This window comes from Pomacea canaliculata, linkage group LG3 (assembly GCF_003073045.1).
Source record: "Pomacea canaliculata isolate SZHN2017 linkage group LG3, ASM307304v1, whole genome shotgun sequence".
Lineage (NCBI taxonomy): Eukaryota > Metazoa > Mollusca > Gastropoda > Architaenioglossa > Ampullariidae > Pomacea > Pomacea canaliculata.
Genome location: NC_037592.1, coordinates 4,086,660 through 4,100,920, shown reverse-complemented (window position 1 = coordinate 4,100,920; position 14,261 = coordinate 4,086,660). Strand labels below are relative to the sequence as shown.

The 14,261-nt window shown below is 43.3% G+C and overlaps 1 protein-coding gene across 3 annotated transcripts in view; it reads left to right on the top strand.

Annotated features, from left to right (window-relative positions):
* Positions 1–14,261, top strand: part of LOC112559929 — a 46,181-nt gene that overhangs the window by 14,401 nt on the left and 17,519 nt on the right. The window contains exon 1 of one of the 3 annotated variants that reach the window (XM_025231431.1): positions 1,461–2,750. The exons of the other annotated variants lie outside the window; for them this stretch is intronic. The gene's annotated coding sequence lies outside the window, so the exon portion shown is untranslated. Of the gene's footprint in view, positions 1–1,460; positions 2,751–14,261 lie in introns of those variants that run through there. 3 annotated transcript variants of the gene reach the window in all.

Below are 14,261 nucleotides of genomic sequence, written 5' to 3'. Positions count from 1 at the left end.
TCCCTCATATTCTTCAAAGAAGGACGCAAACGAAGAAAAAAATAGAAATAAAAAAGAAAGAAAGAAACCCAAGAATACCAAATTTAATCTCTGCAATTTTGTCTCGACGACCTCGGCGATGATATTCAGGAAGTACTTACAGGTGACAAAAATAGTCTCTTGTCGTCCTTGAAATATTCCTCAACAAAATTTTTATTTTTCCAAATCGTCTTCTCTATCAACAATTCTGAAACCGAATAGTTGCTTACAGACCATCGGAACATTAAAATACTGTCACCATCGGTAAGAAGAATCCACAGAGACTGAGACTGTGTGTTATGGGCTTAGTTACGGGAGACTGAGACATCAGGTTCAACAGAAACGGTTTTGTCAGACTACAGCGCGTGTCTCCGCTGGGTTTCTGGTTGCTTGTTTAAAAAAAAAAAAAATAGAAAAATAGTCTTTTATGTAGATATTAGCTTTTTCTTACTCTCTTTGTTTTGTCAAACGTGTGTTGCACAGGCAGAGATTATTTACAGATTTCCACGGTTGGAAGGAGGTGATTGAGGCTTTTTTTTTCATCTTTTCTTCAATCTTTCACTCGCTCATTAACTCACCCACTCTGATCACCATTTTCCCTTTCGTGTCTTGTATTCGTTTGTGCATGTGCATGTGTATAAAGAGCCTAAAAAAAAAAAGTGACGGTTGTCCTCTAACCATGTTTTCGGCTGTTTGGGGAGTGAGGAGTTAGAGGATTCACTTTTTTCGGAACAAGCTTTTTCGTGATGGAAGGTGGAGCCCATCTCTCTCTCTCCCTCCCTTACCTTCTCCAAACTCCGATAAAGTCACGTGCCCAGCCCCGACACCTAGGTCAACTGAGGGAAGTCGCTTGCGCTAAACAGGAATCGAACCAACGCGTCTGGATTTGAACGCCAATGTTCTCACCATTTAGCTATTCGCTTCCCGATGTTTACTTGTGCGCGCGCACGTATGTGTGTTCGTGTGTGTGCAAGCAGAAGGCGTGTTAATTTACACGTGTACGAATGTAGCGTGTTTGCGCATCCGTGAAGGAGTGGGGGAGGATGAGGGAAGGTTCTTTTCCTCTTTGACATCAACCTTGAAAAAAAAATACTAAGGTGGTCTCATTTTTGCAAAAATAATTAAACATGACCTAATTTTTAGAAATAAATAAATGTGACGTGACCTCATTTAGAAAACAACCTAATCCTATCAGTTTTAATCTCTATGACACCTGCCTAAACCCTCCCGTACCTGATGTGATCTGAAGGCCCTCGACAGCGGAATGTATACGATGGGTCAGTGGCAGATTATCAACATCTTTCAAAATAAAATTCTTGTTTACAAACAGCTTCTCCTTCGCCATTTTCCTGACACCTGGCAATCTCTCTACACACACAAGTGTTGGTCTACCCAGGACTGAGTGTCGAGTACCGCAGCTCGCCACCCACAAATAGCAGCAGGAATCTTTCTGTGGGTTACAGTGGACGTCGGAGGGATCCAAGGCTCCGGTGATGAGGATGCCGAGCGTCTCGTGCGCCCATCAATCAATACCTGCGCGTGCGTGCAGGGCCAGCCTCGCTCTTGCACGTGCGCGCGCATACGGCTGGGGCTACAGTGACCAGAAACTGCACTTCCTGGTCTCGGCTCATAAATAGTCACCTGTTGTGACGCAACACTTACGTGTCTGCGAGGGACGCGCACGCGCCGCTTCGATTATTGGCTCGTCTCGTCTTGTTCCTGGTTTCCGATTGGTCGAAGGCGTCCCCCGATCGAAGGCTTGTAACACGGAGCCTCGCCACGCTCTATCTCGCTCACTTCTCGTTTGTCTCACGCGAGTAGTTCAGTGTTTTTGTTTGCGCTTGTGCGTGCAGACGACTCTTGGACTGCCCAGCGCACGTCGGGTGGAGGCTGCGGTCTTAAAGGGGTGTGAGCTTGGCTGCCAGCGTTCACATCCTCCGCCGCGGGGCCACGCAATGCACGTGACAATCTACCGGACATCGCCGTGTGACGTACGATTCCTCTTTTATTATATTGCCGGACTTGGACTTCGAATATGGAACACTGGTATAGGTAGATGCATGTGACATTGTTCACAGCCACATGTTTACAGTCGTGACCAATACGATAAACTAGTCGATGAGTTGTTCGATGAACTGGAGAAGAAAGAGAAAGGGGTTAAGAAAGAAGTCTAGCGTTGTCGCACCAACCGTCACACTGAGGGTGTCAACGTATTCATCGCCAAATACGTCACAGCTCACAGCTGCTGACTTCTTCTGACCTCTGACATTTACCCTGGATCCTCAGGTACGTCAACTGTTTACTTAAACCAAAATCAGGCAAGTGACTATACAAGACCATCTTAAGGAGACTGAGAGTCATTCAAGACAATCGTCAAGGTGCTGGCCAGCTGGTTACGAGACATTCGGAACTGGTCAGCTGGTGACACGAGAAATCATAGGGAAGTGGTCAACTGATGACACAAGACAATCATAAGGATCTGGCCAATTGATTATACAAGATAATCACAAGGAACTGGCCAGCTGGTTACGCAAGACAATCATTAAGTGCTTGCCAACCAGTTATACGAGACAACATCGTTGGAGGTTTGGCGGTGGTTACCTGAAGCTGTAACCGCCAGCCCGGCATCGAAACATCCAGGAACTTGGGAAACCGCAACTCCTTGCAGCTCCATCGAACTGTGTCACACTTGGGAGGCTCTGCCAAGTACAAAAAGGTTGCTGTGCTGTCAGGTGAGTGGTTGAGGGGAGTAATCACTGAAAGCAGAAGATTAGAGATGGTTGTGGGAGGAATAGGGGGTGGAATGCCAGGGCTCCGCGATGCGCCAGCTGGTTAACCCGCAGCTGGAGGAGGGCGGGTCTGAGATGAAACATTCTCAGGGCGCTGGAAACAATGGGGTCGGGGGTGTAGGGAAGCAAAGACAAATAATTGTTACAGAATTTTATTGATTTGGGATTTCACAGTATTCCAGTAGTAGTAGCATGCCACCGAGATGGTATGCCTACCTGCTTTTTCTTCTATCATTGTGCTCGGCGGTCCAATTCCAGCACTTTAAAAAATAGAGTATCTATAGTAACTGCCTAAACATATTTTTCTCTATATTCTTTCGTCTGTGTGTGTGTGTGTGAGTGAAAGTCTAGCTCTGAACTAAACACGTGCTTTATTATTATTTTGTTGTTGTTTTTATGTTGTACCACCACGAAACTGGGCCAAAAGCCTGAATCAGTAAAAAAACTGTATTGTATATTTTTCTCTCGCGAGCGCACTTACTGTTTTTCTCTTTGTCCTCCCCCCATTTCTCTTTCTTTCTTTTTAAGGCAAAGGTTTGATGAAATAAACCATTGCTTCCTTGTTCTATCTCTCTCGTCATTAAAGACATTGCTTCTTTGTGTTATCCCTCGATATTTTTATCATTGTCAGTATCACTGTTATCATCATTGTCCCTGAAGTTTCCTTCAGAATCTGACAACAATGATGATGATGAATATTTGCTGTTATTATTCTTCGTCATATTCAGACAGCACAATGACGCAAAGACATTTTTTTCTTCTGTATAAGATTCTCCCGCTGTTGATAACGATTCAGTGTTTTCTGTTCGTCAGCCTCTCCCACTATTGATTTTTTTTTTTTTTTTTTTTAGGCTGGGCATAGGCCATCGACTACAGTCTTAACTGTTGTCGATGTTCGGTAGCATGGATTTGTTTTACGGGTGGGGGTGCTGGCCCACGTTGGCGGAGGCGGCCAGCCCTGTAAACAGATGCCACGTGCAGAGAAAGAACAGCATGCCGAGACGAGAAATGAACTCACAGCCAACCTTCACTGTATTGGTGACAGGCGCTAACAGCGCTAACCGTTGCGCCACCGGGCCACTTCCCACTATTGATGCCGAGACAAATTTCTGTTTGTGACAATCTCCTACTATAGTCGATGACGCACAGCTCTGTGCTCGTCACTCTCGTCCTCTATAAGTGATGACGCTCGTCAGACTCGTCTATTGATGTCGACGACATCAATTGTGTTCGTCACTTTCGTCCTCTATATGTGATGACGCTCGTCACTCATCTATAAATCTTGACGACATCAGATTGTGTTCGTCACTGACGTCCTCTATAAGCGATGACGCTCGTCACTCATCTATTAATGTTGACATCAGATTGTGTTTGTCACTCTCGTCTTCTATAAGTGATGACGCTCGTCAACTGGCAACGGCGTTATCTGCTCGCCACACAATCTCAGTTCTAGGACTATTTTTTCAGTCTGGCCTGGTGTCAGTTGTAAAGCTAATTTTACTGTAAATTATACTCTGGCCTATAAATAGATGGCTTGTGTTTGAATTATCTCAAGTTCGCATCTCGTGGCGCTTTAAACGAGCCGTTACTGTGCGCCAATCGAACTCTCCCACTGAGTGACCCTCGCGTGGAGCTGACGGTTTTCGATTTCACACGTGCGCTTTTTTTTTTCTTCCTCCGCGCGGACCTTCTGAAAGGCGCAGGTGTGCGCGTGCAGCGTTTCATCTGGCGGCTTGATGTTGCTTCCTAATTTTGAAGGTGCGATCTTTTCGTTGCGAGGTTTCTAACCTGTTTAAAGCTCGCTACCTTGCTGAAAAACCTTTAGTTCTGATTCTGATAGAATGTCACGTGACGAACATGATGTGCTGGGTTGTCACTGCACCTGGTCTACCTGTAAGTTTTTCTGACAGTCGTTACGTTGAGAAATAATTGATTCTGAGTATTTATTCTGATTTGCTAATGAGGTAGGTAAGTGTGGGTACCTCCTTCCGCTCGAACAGTCAATGTGTATGTGTTCTTTAGTTCACATCGCTTTTCTTTTCTCTGTGATAACCCTAACCCCTAAACACTTTAGTGACAAATAATTCTCTTGTATTGAACATGCCTTGTCTTCTTTTCGGCACCGAGGCACTGCTGTGATGTCTGTTCCTCTGTACAACACCATCCTCCAGACTCTTTTTCTCATTCTTCCGTCGCTTATATTACTACTTTGTATGCTCTCTGTCTCTCACACACACACTCTCTCACACACTCTCTCACACACTCTCTCACACACACACACACACGCACGCACACAAACGCTCAATGGCTCTGCTGCCACCCCCACTACTCCCAGCGCAAGTTTAAAGGTCACACCAGATAGCAAACGATGGTAGAGGACGGACAGCAGCAGGAAAGACGACGCGGTAGTTTTTTGTTTGTTTGTTTGTTTGTTTGTTTGTTTGTTTGTTTTTTACACTGAGCGAGGAAGATAAAAGGGCAAAGTACCCTGAGTGACAACGGCAAATCCAGCAAAACCAACAGTCTCGGGTCAACTACAAAATAAGACTCTCTTTGACAAACTCTCTTTCGCTCTTTGTCTGTCTGTCTGTCTGTCTGTCTGTCTGTCTGTCTGTCTGTCTGTCTGTCTGTCTGTCTGTCTGTCTGTCTGTCTGTCTGTCTGTCTGTCTGTCGCGGTAGGGGGAATGGAAAGGGAAAGTATGGTTAGTGTCGGGGAGGTTCGTCTGCATTTTCTGCATCTGCAGTGTCGTGCACGTGCGTCTTCCTCTTTCTGTACTCTCGTGTTTCCTGATTACCCTCCCTCTTTTCCTCTCTGTCCTGTCTCCGACATTTCATTCTCTGCTGTGCATTTCCTTGTTTCTTGATCGTTCGATATGATGATTGTATGACTGTGTTCTCTATTTTATTTAACTTGTACTTTTTTACTTTTCTGTTTCTTTTTTTAATGTATTCTTTCTTTTCTCCTTTCGTTCAGTTAAAGCAGTTTGAAATTAGTTTTGATATAGAAGTATGTGCACGCGCACACACACACACTTCTGTAAAGGCCTGTTATTTTGACGAATGCATAATGGCATAACTCAATTACGATTCCTTCTTATCTTGAAAAAAATGAAGTAAACAAACGTGTTTTTGCGTATTTATCGCCTCGTGTGCAAAGCCCTTTTGTTGAAAAAAAAAAAGGAGAGAAGTAATTATGTTTGTTGCAAAGGTCACACATTATTTCTGACGACACTTACTTCGATGATTTGACTATTTTTAACCACAATCGCCGAGGAAGCTTGAGAAGTTCCACTGGGGTTGACTGCCGGTCCTCGCCGCAATGTTGTCGCGGTTTGCGGTTTGGTGTTGCACGTGCAAGACTGCGCTCCGCTCGCGCGCGAACGCCATGATCCTCATCTGACGCTGAGTAGTCACCAGTCTGCTGGCATCAGATGCTGACGTTCCAGCTGCCAGCTTGTCTTTTCTTGCTCCTTACTTCGCATCCATTTTCCCTTTGCGAGACCCATTTTCCTTTTTTGAGATCTGTCTCTCTCACTTCTTTCTTCTTCCAATTCCATCTCTCTCCCTCGCCCGCCTTTTCTTATTTCTTTCCTCTTCTTTTCCTCTCTGTCGACCTCCCACACACACACAGACCCCTCTTTTTTTCGCTCTGCTCGCATGCAAGCGCATTTGAATATGAAATTATTTTGCAGTGAGATAATTAATAAGAAAAACACCATCATTAGACATAAGTACGGATGTAAGCCACCTGTTTGCGCAAGTCGTGCTGGGTGCGACATTGCCACATGTCTAACGAATGTACGGGGCTTCCTCCGCGCATGTGTACCAGTCTTCGACCCTTCGATTCTTAAATGTCAGAACTTTGCCTTCTGCCTGACAACGAAATTGATGCCGTATTAGAACACCCAAAGGTTGCCTTACATCTGAAAGGCGCAGCCACAAGAAAGGGTGGTGGAGGAAAAGTAAGGTGGGGAGGGGACGTTGAGGCTGAGAAAGGTCACGTGCACGGGCCATGCCAAGCTAATGTCTTAGCTTCCATTTATTTTTTGTTTGTTTTTTTCTTCCTTTTTTTGTGCCAATTGCATTGGAAGTTTTGTTTTGATTTTAACCTCCTGTTGTTGTTTTTTTCATGAAAAAGTATTTTTCTCTCCTTTCTTTCCTTCTTACCATCTTGTCTTCAAACCCATTTTGGTTGTTATATTTCTCATTTCAGAGAAAGTCTCGGCGAGCTTATCTAAAAAAATTGTCGAACAAAACTTTGAGCCACATCATCATCATCATCATTTTCTTCGTCGTCTTTTTTTTTCATACGTTTTTTCTTCCTCCTTCTGCGTTTTTTTCCCTTTTCTTCTTCTTCATCTTCTTCCTGGCTAAATTACTGTCTGTGTGACTGCATGCGCATCTGTTAATGCCCTCAGTAATGTGTACTCGAGTGCTTGTTAACATTTGCTCTACTGGCCGAGGCCTGGCATAAGGGGAGGCTACAGCGTAACTGAAATCGTTAAGAGAGTGGAGTTATTTCCCGTGCATGCTCAATTACTTCTCAGCGCTGCGCCACCCGGCCGACACACCCATCCAACCTCAGGGGAAAAAAGCCTCGTCCTTTTTTTAAAACTGACTCCGCTGCGTTGATATTTCAGACGAGACCACAAAATATCAGTGGGATAGCTGTTGTTGCCACAGCTCACCAATTACTTGTAATTAGCAGACTAATATCCAGGCAGAACAGCGCAGCTCAGAATGAGGTCAGGAGAGTCTTGAAGATTAGCGCCAACCGGTTCGATGCCTGGCTGTCGATAGCTTTCTGTTACGGCAAGACGCTGTTTGTTTATTTTGCAAGTAGCGAAGGTGGTTGCGACATCTCGCTAAAGGAGGTTCATGTCGACTTTCCAGTGTTGTTGTGCACAACTTGTAAAGTCAGCGAAAAATTCTTGAATATTAGATTACGACCAAAAAAGAGAGAGAGAGAGAGAGAGAGAGAGGGGGAGGAATAGAAAAAATATGGTGATGATGACTTTGATGATGAGAAATAATTTTTGCATCCCTCTCTCTCTCTCTCACACACCATGACATAATGCCTGCCACTACGGGACCTTTGCAAGTCGTAGATTGGAAAGGTCACCATGTACAAATCTTGTCAGCCCTATATCTGTCGAGTCCCACAGACGGTACAGGTCAAAAGGTTGAACTGAACAGAGGTCACTCCCATCATAAGATTAATACAATGAACCATACAATCATTTCATTGCGTCACGCGGTGACATATTAACGACCACGTGACAGTACAATACAAACCATGAATACAATGCAGTAAATACGATACAATATATTTTTAACATGTCGTAACCCCATTGTTTCATTTTTCTTTATTGAATTTTTTTCATTCTTATCACTGGTTTACTTTCCTTTCCCCCTTATCAACATCAACATCGACAACAACTGCAGCTGGGGTTCGTTATCATCATCTAATTTTTCCTTCTTTTTTTTCTCTCTCTCTCTCTTTGGGCATTACTCTATGTTTCTATAGTTTCCTGAAACATTTTTCTCTCAACCGGAGCACTGAAGTCAAATGTGATGAATTTATTGTGGGTGCAGACTACGTGAGAAACAGCTCGACAAACGTTTTCTTCTGGTCTTAGTTGAAGACAAAGGAAACTAAGACAGGGACTCTCATTAACAAGTTTTATAACTGTTTTTTAAAACAGCAGTTACGAAACCTGAAACACATTTAAATATAGAAAAGGTCAGGCTAATTAAAAAAACTCTACGTGTTTCACGACTGTGCCTTAATGCACCAGTCCTTTTTTTAATTAAAAAAGAAAACAGAATTCACTTGACACACTGACTAGAGTAATGGGCGAGGAGTGGATTACGAAAACAAATTAGGAAAAAAAGGAAGCAAGAAAAAAAAAAGGAAAAGAAACGAAGAAGAAAAGTTCCTTTCCGGTGGTGCTGTTTGTTGTGATGCTTGCCTCAAGTTGACGGCATCTACAACCGCCACCAAGGCCGGAGTTGTCTCCCCGCCACGACCTTTGGGTGCACGTGCTTTGCCCGCTCTGCAAATGCCGGAGCTAAACTGAGTTCACCAATCAATGTCGGCGCTAAAATTAAAAAAGCACGAGCTGTTACGCAATGACAAATGGCTTACTATGTGGCGGATTGCATAAGCTGACGGCATCCTTCCTTGATAAATATTTTTCATATTCTGGCTTTTTTTGTTTTTCTTGCCGCCGGGGGCTGTTAGTGTTGTTTTCAAGAGGTGGTCGTTGTGATGGGTGCTGGTGTCCCGGGGTTGACTCAAAACACTTGGCAGACCCACCTGTTTGAGGCACGGATACGGTCTGTACTTTGTATTGTTAGGTACATGGATATACTTATAGTAATTTTTATTATATACACTCATACATAATGCACTCTGCAATATATATACATGCATTTGTGCACATAGTAAAGCGCACACATATATAAACAAATATATATAAACATATACAATCCACTCCTTATCTCCCCGACTCCAATACTCTCCGCATCTTGAAGCAGAAAGGATTTCTCCTTTAGGGACCTCCTCCGGCAAACATTTAACCAAACAATAATGTTAGACTAATAAAATACAACTGATAATTAAAGATAAATGCACACACATAAAAATGCCTTTAAGATTTGTCTGCACAGTATGCAAAACACACACACACAAACGCACGGACAGAGAGAAAACATGTACAAACAAGTACTGACGTGTAAGTAAAGTATTGTTTACATTTCATTCTTGTCACTGATTGTTTCTCATTGCAGTGGACGAGGTATAGACAGACACAGCATGTGTGATAAACAGGAATGTTACTAGCGATGATCTCCTCCTCTCCATCATCTGTCATTACTCATCTCTGTAGGCTGACGATAACCTAAGTCTCCTTCTCAACCCTCCCTCCACCTCTACCCCCGACTCCTTGACCACCATCGTCTACATAATCCTGTTACATCTTCCAGTGTTTAACAAAAACTTAGATTCCAATCAAATTGTTTAACCACTGAAAATGAAAGTCAGTTTAGGTCGTCGATAGCCGTCGCTCTTTCTTTCTTTTTTTTTTTTTAATTTTTTTTTCAGAGATTGTTTTGAGCGAAGTGACCAAAGCCAAAAGTCGTTCTCTTCGTGAGTTTTGTGTAGCTCTGAGTTCACAGTTCTGTAACAGTGTCTTTTTGCGCCATCATTGTCTCCTTGTTAAGGCATTGTTTGAGCCAGTGACGGTTGTGACGGCGACACCTGGCGGCCGGCTCAGCCCATGGGAGGCAACTACAACATGCGTGCGTCTTGCTTTGAGCTCGGCTCAACCCCTGACCACTCTACGTGCTTTCTACGTGAGAGCGGGACTGAAAGGTTTTCACTCACAAAGTACTGATAAGCAAGACTTTGACCCTCGGCTTGAAATTGCTTCTGACCTCCTGGAGGCCGCGCGTTCGAATATCAGAGTTTCTTCTCTGTTTTCTTCTCCCTGTAATCATTATCATTTGCATTTGCTTTTTCTCTTCCTTTCTTTTTTTTCTCCAAGTCCTATTCTTTTTCTAATTCATTCCATTCTTTTTTTATTCAGTGTTTCTGTTATATGATTGACCTTCTATCTACCAATCTGTGTTTCTGCATTTATACATCCGTCCTTCATTTACTATTTAATTCGGTTAGACTTCACAGCAGCGAAGGAAGTAAGACATTTTTTGTTTGTTTTGAGTCTCTGTGTTAACAAATACCCATTATATTTCTTTAATTTTTTTTCATTGTAACTTTGAGTCACAGATCCTTGGAGGTGTGATTATTAAAAGTTCAGGGTGCACTTAATGAATGAGGACAGGTCAGTCTTGCAGTACTGTATGAGAAAAGGGTGGTGGTGGGGTAGGAGGTGTTTACTAATTTAGTTCAAATATCTTCACCTAAATGCCGCCCCTTCCCAAGTTCGCCATTGACTCTGCCTGTGATGAACAGTGCTGTTGGCGCGGCCGCCATGATGAGCGACAGAGAGGATGATGATGCAGAGGGATGGGTGGAGGGACAAGGTGGGGGAGAAAGGGGGTGTGTCGGAGGGGGCAGCGAAAGACACTGGACATCTTCTCAGTGACTTTGTCCCCACAACTTGTATCAATCTCATACAAGAGAGAGAGAGCACTTAAAAAAGTCTCCTGACGACTTGCCACAGTGTCAATGAAGCACCACTGGGCTGGTCCACAGGTAGACTTTGCTGGTTAGCGGCTCCAGGTAGGAATCCCCCCAAACTGTGACAACCCCGACATGATGACAAACCAGACGAGACGGTGACATAATGGGGGAAGATGACACTTAGTCTCCAGGTACCCTTTAGGCCACATGCAAAGTCTGTAGACAGCAACAAAGCATCAACAACATCCACTCCGCTACCTGCGATCTGAAGTAGATGGATTATCTCATGACTGAGATGGATATAGGTAAGTGTGGGGATTTTTATCGCTCAGAAACTCATCTTATCCTGTTTTGACACCTGTTCTCTTTTTATATTTGCTCGTGCGCTGTGTACAATAGAGCTGTAGCTAGGAGTCTACCTAATATTGGGCAGGAGCCTGGGACACGGAGGAAGAAGAGTTTTTGGATGAGGTGTAACATCTTAGCGAATCTGAGAAGCCTATGAATATATGCTACTAGTTGTAACCAGTGTTTTATGTACATAATAGCATTGATGATGATGATGATGATGATGATGATGATGATGATGATGATGATGATGATGATGTACGTATGCATGCATCTATTTATGTATGCATGTGTGTGTATATATATATACACACAATGACAGCCATAGCACTTGTCTGAGGGAATTAATCCTGTCATTACCGACATCAAAGGCTTCTAGTTACCTCCGAGATTGTTGTACTTCCAAGAGTTGCTGCTCTGCCTCTGCTTGCATATTAACCTCCAGGTTATCCGCCTACTTCCACGGTCGAGAAGTTCGTCTGTTTACTTTTGCAGGATTTGCCTTGCTTGCACCCTGTAGTTACCTCCGGTTCATAGTGACACCTCCTGACAATTAGACAAACTTTGGTACCAGCAGTTGGACCTGAAGATCAGACAAACTCTGTGACCTTCTGCTGTCACCTGTCCTTGCCGTACATCACACCTTCACCAACACCTGCCCTGCACATCTCTGATTCCATCTTTTGGTGTCCGAACTCGACCTCAGTGTCCTATCAGATCCATCACAACATCCCCCGGGCATCCCCCACGTCCTTTCAGATCGCTCGAACGATCTACGGCGCCACGTGCAGCCTCAGTCTTACGATTCCCCTGCACTTTGACCTCACTGGGTGTCACTGTCTGGGTTGTATGAATAAGCCCTGATATTGTTTTATGTGTTTTCTAACTGTTCTGACGGAAGATGAAGACCTCAGTTAAGAGACCATGGACTAGAGATTGCGTGATCAGATTACGAACAATGAGCAGCATTTGTCAACCTCACACCTCGGGAGGAGGGGAGCCTTCACATCAACCTCACTAATGTCCTCGAGCACCTGTCAATGTAGGTAATAGAAAGGAATACCAGGTAATGGGATAAAGTATCAGGTAATGTGAGGAGGCAAATCGACTGCCAGAGAATGTCGGGAAATTGCTTTAACTGGCAGGAAATGTTAAAGAATTTCGGGCAATATCAGGGGATTCTAGATAATATTGGGGAATGTTGGATAATGTCAGGGGATTCTAGATAATATTGGGGAATGTTGGATAATGTCAGGGGATGTTAGATAATATTGGGAAATGTTGGATAATGTCAGGTAATTGTTAGATAATATTGGGGAATGTTGGAGGTTAGATAATATTGGGAAATGTTGGATAATGTCAGGTAATTGTTAGATAATATTGGGGAAATGTTGGATGTTAGATAATATTGGGGAATGTTAGATAATGTCAGGGGATGTTAGATAATATTGGAAAATGTTGGATAATGTCAGGGGATTCTAGATAATATTGGGGAATGTTGGATAATGTCAGGGGATGTTAGATAATATTGGGAAATGTTGGATAATGTCAGGTAATTGTTAGATAATATTGGGGAATGTTGGAGGTTAGATAATATTGGGAAATGTTGGATAATGTCAGGTAATTGTTAGATAATATTGGGGAAATGTTGGATGTTAGATAATATTGGGGAATATTAGATAATGTCAGGGGATGTTAGATAATATTGGGAAATGTTGGATAATGTCAGGTAATTGTTAGATAATATTGGGGAATGTTGGATGTTAGATAATATTGGGGAATGTTGGATAATGTCAGGGGATGTTAGATAATATTGGGGAATGTTAGGAACAGTTGGTTAAGTTGCTGACATATACCCCGGATGTTATAATTGTTCTTCACGTGGATATTCACCATTTGCCGACTATGTTTGTTGTTTGTTTGTTGTTTGTTTGTTTGTTTGTTTGTTTGTTTGTTTGTTTGTTTGTTTGTTTCGAATCACTCTTCGCCACAGTCTCCACCGGCAAATTTTTTTTCCGCTCCAGTTGAACTATTTGCAGGACTGGCCGTCGGGTTTTTCTCCGGGTACTCCGGTTTTCTACCCCACTCCCTCTACCCTCATAATGTGAAATCACATGGTCGAAGCACTTTCCTGCCAAACCAACCCAACCAGACATTTTTAACCCAACAAAGCAGCGAGTGAGTGTGGTTTACAAGTAAGAGGTAAGGAAACAAGAGGGTTAAATTTCCTGCCTTCACATGCAGTGACTTAGGCACGGTGGACCACTTACTGTTCATCGCTCCCTCTGTTTTTGTTCAGTAAAATGACTATTTGCAACCCCAAACAGAACTCTATTATTTAATCTCACCTATTATTAGACTTGCTTTCTCTTTAAAAAAGTTTAAAAGGTCTTTTCATGTATCATATGCATTTAAAGACACAAGTACCAACTATTAAAATACACACAAGTATCTACTCATATTAAAACATTTAGCATTCATGATGCATACGACGCTCAAGTGTTGCACTCATTTAAAGACACTTCGCTTAAAATGCATTCAATACTTGTAGCAGGTATTTTGATATTCTAAAATTCATAGCAAGTATTGTTCTCAGTCGTGTAAACCTTCAGTGTTGTCTGCATCAGAAGACAAAAGCTATCGCAGGGAGCTGAAGACACCTAGCAGGTAGTGTGCACATATTGAGGTCAGAGGTCACCTGAGGCTGGCTGGTGATGGACATCTGCTGGTGTAGCCGTGGGACGGGTGCAGGCGGATGTCGTGAAGCCGCTTGACGCTCACAACCGTCTGTGTGCAGGTTATCAAGTAGCAAAACCATAAAATCCCAGGTGTGTCCACGTGACCTGCAAACTTTGCACTCAAAACACGGCCTCGCACCTGGTGGTGAACCTTCAAACAAGCTTTCATGTTGTACAGCCCATCAAAGCTTCTTGAGATCAAGAAAAATCGATGGCAATGAG